This window comes from Carassius carassius, chromosome 22, assembly GCF_963082965.1.
Source record: "Carassius carassius chromosome 22, fCarCar2.1, whole genome shotgun sequence".
Classification (NCBI taxonomy): Eukaryota; Metazoa; Chordata; class Actinopteri; order Cypriniformes; family Cyprinidae; genus Carassius; species Carassius carassius.
In genome coordinates, this window is record NC_081776.1 from 16,369,329 (window position 1) to 16,384,368 (window position 15,040).

The 15,040-nt window shown below is 43.8% G+C and overlaps 1 long non-coding RNA gene across 1 annotated transcript in view; it reads right to left on the bottom strand.

The window, feature by feature from the left end:
• Positions 1–204: 204 nt before the first annotated feature.
• LOC132099053 (uncharacterized) overlaps positions 205–15,040 on the bottom strand; it is a 43,789-nt gene continuing 28,953 nt past the window's right edge. The window contains exons 2-3 of the long non-coding RNA XR_009423017.1: positions 3,671–3,827; positions 205–339 (exon numbers count right to left, since the gene is read on the bottom strand). This is a non-coding gene — a long non-coding RNA (uncharacterized LOC132099053). The remainder of the gene's footprint in view (positions 340–3,670; positions 3,828–15,040) is intronic.

Genomic DNA, 15,040 nt, shown 5'->3' on the forward strand with positions numbered 1-15,040 from the left:
AAGCAATCTATAAAACCAAAATGCACATTCGCAAACCACAGAACTGCAAATGAGTGAAATAGGAAAAGGAACAAAACCAAAAGGAACAAAACTACAGCACATAACAAAATATCTTTAGTATTAACTAGATGTATTGGAGTAGATGGATCTTTTTTTCCATATGTTCTATTGAGGCTTTCACGGTCTCTCTCCTATTCTCTTTCTCTAACCTCTACTATTGTCCTTCCCTCTTTAATTTGCACCTGTCTGGGTCTACTGTCAGACCGACCCTACGGGCACCCACAATTCTGTTCGGTAAAATATCCTACATTAAGTTCCTCTGGGGACAAAGAGAACAATCTGAAAAAAAGAAGATAAAAAAAGAGAGTGAGATGGCAAGACAGAGAGAGAAAATTCACTCAAATTGAGCTCAGATACTCTCCACAGTCGTCATTCGCCCACACTGTAACTCTCTTGGGCACCGACTACACTCCACATAACCACAGTTCTCTTGGAGACAGAGTGGACAATTCACATCCAACAAGAGGACAAGACACAACACAAGCCCGGGATAAAAAATAAATAAAATAAAAAATCAGGGTGAAATTGTGCAGATGCTTGGTCATGAGATGCCTGGAAAATCTTGAGTTAGGAGAATGTTTGAAACAAGAAGCTGTTTGAAGGATATTTTTGAGGATTCTGAGACTTATGGTATGATTGCCGATAGCTAATGATTAGCCGCTAACTAGCACAACACAACAACCCTGATAGCACATGCATATCATGGAGACGTCTGTTTGACATCTGCATTTACATTTACAGTGTTTGCTTATCTGCAATACGTCTGCAAGATATTATCTATTAGATGTCAAAAAGACATTTAGAAGATGTCTTTGAGACATTTGTGATTTAGAATGTATGTAAAACTGTCATCTTAAAGCCGTTTATCAGATGCATGTTAACAAGCAAATGAAGTGAACTTTAATAGACATCTTTTAAACGTATGAGTGCTATTTGGGAACAAATATACTGTAGCCTTGCATGAAATACGTCACTTAATAACAGATGGCTTCACTTGTAAGATAATATTCGAACCAAGAAGCCAATCTTGACATCATGATACAAAATGTGGGAACACCTGTCATTGTTGAGGATGGCTAATGATTAGCCACGTTGGCACATGGTGACAAAAGTGATCAAACTTGGAACTCCATCAGAGTTCAAAGTTGGAACTAAGAAATTAAATTTAATGTCAAGACACTGAATGTGAAAATGCAGGCTACATTACGTCTGCAGATGGCTAACAGTTAGCTGCTAAGTACAGTCTGCACAAACAAAAAAGGCTAAGCATGAAATATTGACTAAATCCCAAATATTTTCACCATATGAATACAATGTTCGAACAAAGATGTTGAATTTGACCTCAAAATACTGAATGTGAGATTGTAGGCTACATGATATCTGTAGATGGCTAACAAAAGCTGCTAAGCATGAAGTAGTCATTCAATCCCAAATATAGTAGTCATTGAATATCTTATATCACCATATGAAGAGAATATTCAAAACAAGATGCTTAAATGGAAAATATAGTTGCAGATGACTACTGATTAGCTGCTAAGTTCGCAACAAACCGATAACAATAACCTACTGTAACATGAAACCCATTAATCAATCAGAAAAATATTCACTTGTAAAAGAATGTTTGACTCAAGAAGCCACATTTTTTGCATTAAGTTAATAAATATGAAAATGCACATCATGATTACAGACTAATAACTAGCTGCTAAATACATTTCGTAACATTACTTAATACAATGACCTAACATGAAAAATGAAATCCTTTAATCAGTCAATCACAAAATTATTTAATAAAAGAGGGAAATGTTCAAACCAAGAAGTTGAATTTGCTGTTAATATTATTGTACTGTTTTTTCATTGTTTTTTTTTTTTTTTTTCTAAATCTGTTTTTGCCCTGAATGCAATATTTTAATCATTGGTTACAGATGGCTAGTGATTCACTGCTAGTTACAGTTAATAACACAGCAACACAAATTACCTAGTAAGAATCTTTCGTTTATCCTTTTTTTTTTTAAGTAAGAGGATTTAGGAGGATGTTCCAATAAAAAAAAATAATAATAATAATAATAATATTGTCAGTAAACTGAATGTGCAATTACATCATGGTTAGTCATGACCAGCCAATAGTTGGCAAGTACATTTCTCAAACTGCAATCAAAAATAACTTTGCTTATATAAGGAATAATCTTAGCTTATTTAAGGAAATTCTCAAACTAACATGTCAAAGCTGTCTCTAAAATACTGAAAAACACTAAGTACAGTTTGCTAATTAACACTGACATTGCTAACTGTATGCGTCAGTGTCTTCTTTGCGGGAAATGTTTGAATCAAGTCAAATTTGATGTCAAGATACATGTGTGCTTCATTCTAGCCTGTAGCTAATTGGCTGCTAAATACAATTTGCTACGCTGGAATAAAAATGGCGTAGCATTAAATACATCAGTCAGTGCCTTTTCCTCCATGCATACCAAGAAGAAAATATGGAGGGTGTGTTGAAGAAACATGCAGAAAGCTGTGAGAACAGCTCCATGTTGAGCTCTCCAAGGGTTCTGTGAGCTTTCAGTCAAATGGGAAAAACATCTCCCATCCTCGGCAAACAGGTGTGGGTAGGAGGAAAAATTGAAACGTCTTGATTTTCACACTGCTAATTTCATTCAGATCACCCAATCTCGCCGCCCAAGCTTTCGCCACTTCCCTCCGAACGTGCTAATTACGAACTCTCGCTGACGTGAGCAAGGTTTAAAGGCTAATTAGCATAAAATCCTACATGTTGTATTTTTACCTTCCTAATCAACACCCTCACAAAGGCATGTTTTTTATATGTGTGAAGGAGAAAGAAACAGAGAGAATGCTTTGACGCAATTAAATTGCGATTGAATATGCGAACAAAGTGGGGGCAGCAAGAATTGTGGATATTGTTCTGAAATATACCATTGTTGAGGTTGTTTCATGCTCGCATGGTTTCAGCAAAAGAAAAAAAAATGTCTCAAGCAATAAAAAAAAAAAAAAGACAACCACCAAAAGAAAAAAAAAAATAATATTCAAAATCATTTGAAACACAAGTATCAATTACAAGCCAAACCTGGGAGCTTGATGTGATTGCTGATATATGCCATTCTCAGTATTGTGGCCTGAATTCCCAGAGGCTCAAATGGGTGGGCTGGAGGAGGCTGCCATATTGGGTGCCACCTGGCAGTGCCAGGGGGTTCTGGGTTATGTTATGGCCTGGCAGGGAGATCCACAGATGGGTTGAGCTTCAGGGTTAGTCAGGATAGCATGGAGAAAGGGTATTAAAGGAGGATCTGTGGTCTTGAGACATGCTTTGGGGTGGGTTGCAAGGTTGTGGATAAGATGCCATATGCTTCTGCTGACCTTTATCAATGTTAATGCATTAGTTGTGTGTTTGGTTGTGTTTTTACTTGCTTACCTGCTTGTTTTGGTTGCAATCACATTATTATGAATGTAGCATAACCTTTAAAAGTTACTTTTATGCAAAGGCATGCAAAGGAAATTTGGACTTGGGATAGTGACTTTGGAAGTAGCAATGTGGCTGTATCCAGGAAATGTTTGTGTTTCACAAACAGGTACCAAAATTTCTAGTTAAAACACTTACCTCTATTTCTGTGAATTTCAATCATCCCATCTCTGACTGTCCATATTCAAGAGAGAGTGACATCACTGCATTAACAGCTAGTTATTCCGTTCCGGCACACTCTGCAGATTTTATGCAAATATGTTTCAAGCAGGTTCCAGGAGCTTCATTTATAAATCTGAAAGAGAATTTATTATTATTATTAATATTTTACATTTTTAGGGTTACATTTTTACACTGTCAAAGTAAACTGTAAAACTGTTCTGAAATTATATTTATTATGAAATTTAAACAGTTAGAAGAAAACATACACAAAATCAATATTTGGTAACACTTTATTTTACGGTGACAGTTACGTGTTACATGTAATTATTATAGTAATAACAGCAAATTATGCATAATTACAAGTAACTAACACTAAACCTTTGCATTGCATATTACTCAATACATGTGTGTAATTACAATTTAACAATTTCAACTTAAAGTGTAACCCACTATTTCTTAGATAGCATTTTCATAAATTCACAAATATAAACAATATAATACAATTTATAATAAAAAAAAATAAAAATAAAAATTACACAATGCAAATGTAAATATTTGAGGGTAATTTTACGTATTGCTTTACCACAATATAAAGAGTTTGGTTCCAAAACACCATCAAAAATGAGTGTCCACCAAAATCAGTATTGTATCTGTTCGGTATCCGGAGTTATTAGGTATTTTTTTTCCAAACCGCGACAAACGCCAGTCTCCTTTTTTTGCAGAATGCAATATATACATTACAAAAATACGATATATACACACCATTCCACACACTCTAGACAGTAATGCCGGTGCTTTGAATACACCCGACATCCTAGATCACTGACAAGCCAAGCTATATCGCGCTTATTAGATGAATCACATTCGATTATGAACGCGGTATTGTGTTGCTTGTCAGTAGTAGTGTTTTTATTAATGCCATTTATGTTTTTGTTAATACAGCCCATGACATTAGTCAACTAAATGAGTGTAACATGGCAAAGATTAATGCACTTTTGGAAGTTGAATTTAAGGGATTTTTGAATTTCTGTGGTCTAATTTGATATTGTTGTTCATGTTCTTGTTCATGATGACATTTTATTTTATTGCTGTAATTAATTTATGGCATTATCAAGATGGCCCATTGAATTCATTTTGGAAGCGATGACTGATGAATGTAATTTTACTCCAGTGCCTGTATATAAGATTAGTATTGACCAAGTTCAGAGGCTGTCATATGTGGATCAACTTACTACTTACTATTTACACCAGTTTCAATACGAAAAATAACTTTCATTTTGATACAATGAATTTATTGCGTTTTGAAAGAAAAAATAAGTATCATGGATTTATTGCATTTGGGAATTTTTTTTATAAATTATAATAAATCTTTTAAAATCAAAACATGGATTTGAATTTTTTATGTTATCATAACCTAAAGCTGCTATGTGAACGTTTGAAACAGAAAATAGTGGTTCTCTTACGAGAGCTCTCTCGTACTGCATCTTAGCTAAGACGCTACGGGAAAAGTCTCTTTTCACGAAATACTGAAGCAAAAAATTATCCTTAATTTTGTATTTTTGTAAAGCGCATTTGCAGCAGTACACAGCCATAGGCGAGACGGCTCGTTCGCTCATTGGCTTGTTCTGCGGCAACTGCACAGCCTATCGAGCGCGGTCTGATGCAACATCAGACCAATAAGGGCGCTTTGCGCCCTTCTTGCCACTTCCCGCCGAAACGGGTGTGGCCCAACCTATAAAAGGAGCTCGAAAAGGCTGACTCACCTGATTTTTCATCTCTTCAGCGAAGCTCACGCATCGCTGGATGACGGAGGAAGCAACCGCCGTCTGAGAAAGCACATCAGCAGGACGAGCCATTCTGAAGCTGCTGGCATCGCCGCCTTCCACTGCCGTTCCTGCTGCGCTATCCGGCGCCTATATCCTTTCAATTCTGTTATATCCAAGCTGTTCTTTATGTGTGTGTTTGTGTTCGCCCTGCGACACACACTCGTAAAAGAGCTCGCGTCTTTTTTAAGATGCCTTCCTGCGGCTCGTCAGAGCCCCACTCAGCGAGGGAGACCGGTACGTCATCTGTGTCTCCTGCCTGGGTGAAGATCATGCAGCGCTCGCGCTCGCTGACGGCGGATGCCCCCACTGCGAGCTGTTGCCATGGTGACTCTGAGGACTCGCCTGGCCTTTTTCTCTGAGCCTGCAATCTCCGCTGTGCTGAGGCGCCGTAAAAGCATCGCTTCCAGCGGATTCCGGAACCGTCTTCAGCTCAACCGAGCTCGCCGGTTCGCCCTGCTTCACCGGCCCCCCCTGCATCGCTTCCCGGTGAGCAGCGCCCGCTGTTTGCCGGCGCGTCGTCCGAGGAAGTCGATCTCAGGGCCGCGTCGGAGGAAGAGGACACACGCTCTCTGCAAGCTTCGGGCAGTGAGGGCTGGGCGAGCTCCGAGGATCTCGCGCCTTCTGCTCAGAAGCCCAGCAGACGAGCTGACATCGAGAAGGAGCCGGGGCGAATGCTCGTGTTGGCCGCGATGAGTCTCGGCTGCGAGTGGTTTGCACCAGCGCCCCCCCTCTTGTTTCCGGCTGGATGGTATTTCCCTTTCGGATGAGCGTACTTCTCAAAGCCCGCCTCATTTCTTCCTGAGCTTCACGAAGAGGTGGCGAAGGCTTGGAACGCTCCATATTCAGCGCGAACTCGTTCGTCTGTCTCACTAGCATTCTCCACACTGATGATGCTAAAAACAGGAACTACCACTCACTTCCGCCGGTGGAACAGGCGATAGCAACGCACCTTTGTCCGCCCTCTGCTGGACGGCGGCAAAAGCGGTGTTGCCATCTAAAGCCTGCTGTGTGACGCTGCGTCGTCACTACTAACGATGGCTGCTTCATCGAAGTGCAGGTGTACGAGTTCCGCTGTGGCCGAGCTCTCACCCAAGCGCGCCGCTGTTTCAGTTCCAGGAATTGTGACTGTCTCAGCGTTTTCTGCAATGCGCAAGCCTGCACAGTTGCCCGCTTGCCTGCACACAAAAGCCGTTATCACAACAGCTTCAGCAACGCAGCTCGAGACCCCCGTTATCGCTCTACCGGCCGTCGCCCCGCGCCGCGGGGACCGCGGCAGAGGATTACGGTGAGGCCTGGAGCCCCGAAGCCATCCTAGGAAAGCCATCTACGCATGCTGCATGACGCTGCGTCGGCGCTACACACGATGGCTGCTTCATCGAAGCGCCGGTGTACGAGTTCCGCTGTGGCCGGGCTCTCACCTAAGCGTGCCGCTGTTTCAGTTCCAGAGATTGTGACTGTTTCAGCGTTTTTTGCAATGCGCAAGCCTGTACGGTTGCCCGCTTGCCTGCACACGAAAACCGTTATCACGGCTACCCAGATATTTCCCGAAAAAGGTGTAATTTCTGGTGTCCCGGCCACGGCCGATGGTGCTATAAATGTAGTGACGATGCCCACTGCGCAGTGCCCATCTCCACATATAAGCACAGCCCTTCACACAGGGCTCGCGCCCATAAAAGCGACTCAAGTCGATCACGCGCACTACATAGTAGACGTGCCCACTCCTCAGTGCCCACAATCACTATGTCACACGCGTCATGTGGTTTCTGTAAAAACGAAACCCGTGCACGTTCGTCCGGCCACGGCCGATGGTGCTATAAATGTAGTGATGATGCCCACTCCTCAGTGCCCATCTCCACATGTAAGCACAGCCCTGCACACAGGGCCTGCGCCCATAAAAGCGACTCAAGTCGATCGCGCACACTGCATAGTAAGCGTGCCCACCCCTCAGTGCCCACAATTACTATGTCACACGCGTCATGTGGTTTCTGTAAAAAAAAAAAAAAAAAAAAAAAAAAACCCGTGCACGCTCGTCCAGCCACGGCCGATGGTGCTATAAATGCAGTGACGATGCCCACTCCTCAGTGCCCATCTCCACATGTAAGCACAGCCCTGCACACAGGGCTCGCGCACATAAGATCGACACAGATCGGTCGAGCGCGCCGCATAGTAAAAGTGCCCACTCCCTAGTGCCCACATACACTATGTCACATACGGCGCGTGGCTTCTGTAAAAACGAGGCCCGTGCACGTTCGCTCTGCACAGGCAGACAGCGAGTTGAAAGTGGCATATGCAGCCCACAGTCACTCGCAGACATATCGAGTCCCACGGGAACTGCTCAGCCTTCCCCCAGTCGGTTAAGCGCTGGGACGGGGTCGAGGAGGAGCGATCTGCCCGCTGTGATCAGCGCGCTCCCCGCCTCAAATGCGCAGCACACCCGAGCGCCGACGTTGCCCGGTCAACAGAGCGCGCTTCGCATCCAGCCCTTAGCCATTCATGCAGATGCATGGTCAACGCTTCCAGGGGTTTCGAATTGGGTGCTAGGCATTATAAAGATAGGCTACTCGCTACAGTTTTTTTTCGACGCCCTCCGCGCTTTTCAGCGCGCGTCGAAACTACGGTCAAAACAGAAGTAGCACACATACTTCGGGCCGAAATATCAAAACTGTTGAGCAAAGGGGCTGTAGAGCCTGTGTCTCAAGCTCAAAGCGAGGGGGGGGGCTGTACAGCAGATACTCTCTGGTGCTCCCATACTGGATCTAAGACAGCTGAACAAGGCATTGATTAAACGCAGTTTCAAAATGTTTACGACCAGGAAACTCCTCACGCAGATTCGCAGAGGGGACTGGTTCATGTCAATAGATCTGAGGGACGCGTATTTTCAAATACAGATAGCGTCAAACCACAGGCGATATTTGAGATTCGCCTTCGAGGGCCAGGCATACCAGTTTACAGTCCTCCGTGGCTCCTCGTACGTTTACGAGGTGCATGGATGCAGCGCTCGCTCCTCTCAGACTCAGAGGCATACGAGTGCTGAATTATTTGGACGACTGGCTGGTTCTGGCCCGATCACGAGCGGAGCTCGTGGACCACAGGGCCGTTTTACTCGATCACCTCGAGAAGCTCGGCCTCAGTGTCAATTGGGCGAAGAGTTCGCTGAACCCCAGTCAGACGATCCTGTTTCTGGGTATAGTTCTGAACTCGTGTTCCATGACGGCACGGCTGTCATTCAGCGCGCAGCGAGTTCTTTCCGCTGCGGGGCGACCGTGTCGCTCAAACACTGTCAAAAGATGCTGGATCTCATGACCTCAGAATCTCCGGTTCTGCGGCTGGGCCTGCTCCGCATGCGCCCCCTGCAGTTCTGGCTGAAGGCTCGGGTGCCACGCAGAGCGTGGGCGTCTGGCCGGCTGCATTTCAAGGTCGATCAGAGCTGTGTTGCGGCTCTAGCACCTTGGACAGCGAACGGCTGGTACCGATCAGGTGTAAGCCTGGGGACTTCCCCGAGTGTGAAAATGGTGTCGACGGACGCCTCCACTTCGGGATGGGGAGCGCTGCTCGAAGGCAGACCGTCCTTTGGCCTATGGTCAGAACGGGAAAAGCTCCATCATATCAACTGCCTGGAAATGCTGACAGTGGAGAACGCGCTGATGCGCTTTTGTCCCCATATCAAGGATCACCACGTCGTAGTCCGTGCGGACAACATGTCCGTGGTGTACTACATAAATCGCCAGGGCGGTCTCGGGTCCCGAAACCTGTGCAGGCTGACGGAACGCCTCCTGGTTTGGGCTCAGCGCAACGTGCGCTCGCTGAGAGCAGTGCATGTGCCTGGACTACAGAATCTGGGTCCAGACAGGCTGTCCAGAGGCAATGTTCCTACGGGCGAATGGTCTCTACACCCGCAAACAGTCCGGCTGTTGTGGGAGAGATTTGGCATGGTGGAGGTGGACCTCTTTGCGTCCCACGAAAACGCTCACTGCCCCGCGTTCTTTTCCAAAAACGAAAGCGCGCTGTCACGGAGATGGCCGTGCTGCCCGCTTTATGCGTTCCCTCCTGTCTCCCTTCTTCCGCAGGTGATAGAACGGGTGAGAGAAATGAGATGTTCAATACTGCTTGTAGCACCTCTTTGGAAGAACCAACCATGGTTCCCAGTTTTGATGCAGTTAGCAGATGTCGCCCCGTGGCCGGTACCGTTGAGGAGGGACCTCCTCTCGAAGGCCAGGGGCTCGATTTGGCACCCTCAACCGGAGTTGTGGTCCCTCCATGTGTGGGCGCTCAACGGTTACCCGCTGATCTCGCAGTGGGAGTGCTAAATACCATCACTCAGGCTAGAGCTTCGTCGACACGACGTCTGTATGCCTCGAAGTGGTCGGTGTTCTCCAGCTGGTGCACAGCTCGAGGTTATTCACCCCTTAGTTGTGAGGTGACGGAGGTCCTCTCCTTCCTACAGGAGCTGTTGGATAAGGGCAGAGCCCCATCCACGCTCAAAGTTTATGTGGTGGCCATCGCGGCGTTTTCTGAAACAGCGTCCGGCCAGTCAATAGGAAGGAACGATTTAGTCATCCGGTTCCTCAGAGGAGCTAGGAGGCTGAATCCTCCCAGACCTCCGTCAGTCCCTATGTGGGACCTCGCGGCGGTTTTTGGAGGCCTTGAGGGGTCCCCCTTTTGAGCCTATCCAATCGGTTAGCCTTCAGCATCTGTCGTTCAAGACAGTATTCTTGTTGGCTCTCACTTCTGTGAAGCTTGTGGTCGATTTGCACGCGCTCTCGGTGAGCCAGTCGTGCTTGGAGTTTGGGTCCAATGACTCAAGGGTCATACTCAAACCTAGGCACGGTTATGTGCCGAAATCCCTCAACACACCGTTTCGGGCTCAGGTTATTGCCCTGTCTGCCTTGCCGGTGTCAGGGGAGGATGGAGACTCGAGTCTTCTTTGCCCTGTCAGGGTTTTAAGAGCTTATGTGTCTCGCTCTGCTGCCTTTCGGCAGACGGAGCAGCTGTTTGTCTCATTCGGTGGACGTTCCAAGGGAATGGCTGTTTCGAGACAGACTCTATCCAGATGGATAGTTGACGCCATAGCGTTAGTTTACGTTTTCAGGGGCCTTCAGTGCCCGTTGGGCGTCAGAGCAAACTCCACAAGAGGCGTCGCCTCGTCGTGGGTGTGGCCTACTGGGATCTCCTTGCAGGATATATGTATGGCGGCAGGTTGGACCTCGCCGTCTACATTTATCAGGTTCTATAACCTGGAGGTCCCCGCCTTGCAAGCAAGGCTGTTGTCGGGATAGTCGAATCAGGGCCCTGAGGGGAATTCTGAGTTCACAGGTGCTATGCGCTGCCGACTGTTATATGGGCAGTATTGCGTAAGACCCGCATTGCCACATTGGTCAGGCCTTGCCTCGGCTGTGTGATGTCATATTGCCGCATCTACGGATGCTGCTAGATATAGGACGGAGGGCTTTTTCCCTTTTCTGTCCTGGACTCTCTGTGAGTCCCTCAGGTGACTGTGCACTGTAAATCTTGGGCGTTGCTTCAGGTTTATTGGTGTGTGATCCCTGCGCGCACAGCGTTTTACATTGGGTTCCCGTAGCGTCTTAGCTAAGACGCAGCATGAGAGAGCTCTCGTAAGAGAACGTACTCGGTTACTAAACGTAACCTCGGTTCTCTCTAGAAGAGCGAACAAGTACTGCGTTCTCTGCCGTGCGCACGATTCACTCTGGTTCGCTTCGGCGATGAAATAAATCAGGTGAGTCAGCCTTTTCGAGCTCCTTTTATAGGTTGGGCCACACCCGTTTCGGCGGGAAGTGGCAAGAAGGGCGCGAAGCGCCCTTATTGGTCTGATGTTGCATCAGACCGCGCTCGATAGGCTGTGCAGTTGCCGCAGAACAAGCCAATGAGCGAACGAGCCGTCTCGCCTATGGCTGTGTACTGCTGCAAATGCGCTTTACAAAAATACAAAATTAAGAATAATTTTTTGCTTCAGTATTTCGTGAAAAGAGACTTTTCCCGTAGCGTCTTAGCTAAGACGCAGTACTCGTTCGCTCTTCTAGAGAGAACCGAGGTTACGTTTAGTAACCGAGTACGTTTTCATCTTGCCACTTTCTTGGTAAAGGAAACATATTTTTGCTCAAATTAATCAAAGTTAATTTATTGCGTTTTGGAACCAAAGTCTTCACTCACACACACATACGCACACATATACATATACATACATATATATATATATATATATATATATATATATATATATATATATAAATAAAATAATTTTCGTCAACAACATTTTTTCAAGCGAAAACGAGGCTATAATGGAACAAAAACTAATTTTGAATGACAAACATTATGACGAAAATACAATGACATTTTTGTCAACGAGTAACGAGACAAAAATATTTGGGAAGAGATTCAGTCAAAACAAGCCTACTTCATGGTTGGGAGGTCAGATGTGCACATTTTTAGATAATGTAAACAGTCTGGAGAATATCGGATGTGTTTCATCAGTACATTGCATCTGTACATTCAGTTTTAAAGGGACAGCAGCTGCATTTAGCTGCTGTTGTTTGTGTCATTAAAGGGATAGTTCACCCAAATAGCAAAATTATGTCATTAATAACTTACCCTCATGTTGTTCCAAACCCGTAAGTCCTCCGTTTATCTTTGGTCCTCCGCTCTACTGTCAATGTCCAGAAAGGTAGGAAAAACATCTTCAAAGTAGTCCATGTGACATCAGAGGGGCAGTTAGAATTTTTTGAAGCAAAAAAGTGAACGAGTCAGTCTATTGTTCGTTATCTTGCTTGGCTCGGTGTTCATCTTCAGTTCTCTCTTCACAGCAGTTCAGTCAGTGTACTGTTTAGTAAATGAATTACTCCAAGATACTGGTTTGTTTTAACTCAGAGGGAGTGTCAGCCACATTAAAAAAGTTAACAGCTTAAGTAATTTGTGGATTAATGCGTATTAGAGATGCGAACCGTTTAAAACATTTCAAAAAGATCCAGTTACATCGAATGATTCGTTCGCGAACCGGATATTACAAACTGCTTTGTTTTGAACTCTCTCTCTCAACAGACACGGAAGAGAAGACAACGCTGAATAAAGTCGTAGTTTTTGCTATTTTTGGACCAAAATGTATTTTCGATGCTTCAAAAAATTCTAACTGACCCTCTGATGTCACATGGACTACTTTGATGATGTTTTTCTTACCTTTCTGGACATGGACAGTATACCGTACACACAGCTTCAATGGAGGGACTGAGAGCTCTCGGACTAAATCTAAAATATCTTAAACTGTGTTCCAAAGATAAACGGAGGTCTTAGGGGTTTGGAACAACATGAGGGTAAGTTATTAATGACATAATTTTGCTATTTGGCTGAACTATCCCTTTAATATTAATCAAACAACAAAAGAGAGAAAATCACTCACTGCTCTTGACAATCACTTGTAGTCATAATAAGAATTAATTTAAATTTCATTTATATGAATAAATGTAAATTTGAAAGAATGAAGCATGTTTTAAGCAAGCTGTTCTAAAGAATGCATATTATTTGACCATTGGTATTTCATATGGCATTTAATCGACTAAAACAATTAAAATTTGCTGTCAAACACTGATCTTGTTAGAGACACATCGATAGCCATGTCGTAAAACCTCAGAGATGGATTGTTATCCCTTTTCCCGTCTGCACATCACCCTCAGACCTCCTCCCATCTTCTGCGTCCTGCATGCACAGATTATCCGGACCCCTATGACACAGTCTATGACCCCTAAGGGACACATAATACCCGATCCAGCTGTCCATCCACACAAACTGCCCATGACCTCATGGCCAACATGGTTAGAACCAAATCTACGATCGTCACTATCTCACACACACTTACACATGCCATGTGCCATTGCCTTGTGAGCATACCATCTGTCTACCGAGAAAAGCAGAGTACTTTACACACTTATTCATCCCAATTCACAAAACAAACTCAGATTTCACAAATGCTGTGCCAGCCAACAGATACGATTTCAAAAAGACTTCTTAATGCCCTATAAACTCTATAGCAATCTTTATACTTTTCATTTTTGTTTCCTTTCTCACAATTTTTTTTTTAAGTCTGTTTAAAATGTGTGTTGGATCGTTCTGTATTGGGCATATAGAGAAAGAGAGAGGAATCATTCTGAGATGAGTCTCTGAAAGGGCCCCAAACACTGTTCTGGGACCGGGATGCAGAATAGATCTCTCTGATAATGCCCCAGATGCTCTTCTCAGATCAGTTTCACTGTGAAATGGTGCCAAGGAAGAACCCTAAGAGCATTAAAACACTTTCACAGAAACACAATTCATTCACAGATCAACAGAAAAAAAAAATTACATAATATATATATATATTGGTACAAGTCCCTTGAAATGTTGAATTAGAGGGGTTTTAATTATTTTAATTGCATAATTCTTGAAAGATCATTATTGTAAATTAAGATAGTTTGAATAGTTTATATACAATATGAGCAATCTCGAGTAGCAGTGCAATGTGGCTGTATAGCAACAAGGCTGTGATTCGGCCATAGGCACGGGGTAATCACAGCGTGCTGATATACAGCCATATCACATGGCTATGAGTGTGATAGTGTGTTTACAACAGATCGAGTTTGTAAAAAAAAAAGGAAACAACATAAAAGTCTTTAAAAAAATTTTTTGCGTGAAACTACTTCCTTCCACCATGGATTCAAATCTCAGTTTGAGAGTTTAACAGCTGAGCCCAAGCCTCCGTTACAAATTCGAAAATGTCACTTTAGAACTAGTAATGAAGGAACGTTGAGTTGCTTCATTGAAAGCTTATTGTAACAACAACAGCCATGGAGTTACTAGACAAATAAGTCAAAAGTATGCAACCTCTGAAGACAGTGCTCTGATATACAGCATTAAAGTTAAATAAAATGTAACATGAAGAGATTTTACTCTCAGACAAAACTATCTGTTCTAAAACAAATAGTACATTAATGAGACCAAAGACTACCTGTGAAATGTACCCAAAAAAAATTATATCTCATGTTAAACAACTATAGGGACATCAGAGCCAGCAGCAAATTTCAGAATATCTGGCCTAGGTGAGGTTGCTCTCAGTGGGTTCATGTGCGTTGGACGGCCACTGACACCATGGAGCTCCAAAAACATTGAAGCAAATGTATCTTCATAAACAAACTGCATTTTTTAAGTTTCAACAAGTACACGCTCGACTAGAAAAACTCTCAAAACCCCATTCTGTGACACAAAAACATTATTTTTTTATGAAATGATAGTGGATTTGGGCATCAGGCTTTTGTAATTTTTTAATAGAAAAAAAAATATGGGTTGTTCTGTGTTGTCTTGCTATCGTGCCTGCAATATCCACTTCCTTTAAAGTGCCCCTTTTATACTATTCTCCTACAATAGGATTACATGCATGCAAGGTCAAAAAATGCTTTCGTTTTCTCAAAATATGCATTTGATATCACCTCATTTTCAGCATGATCCATGTTTTTGTAAATCCTGCACACTCCCAGAGATT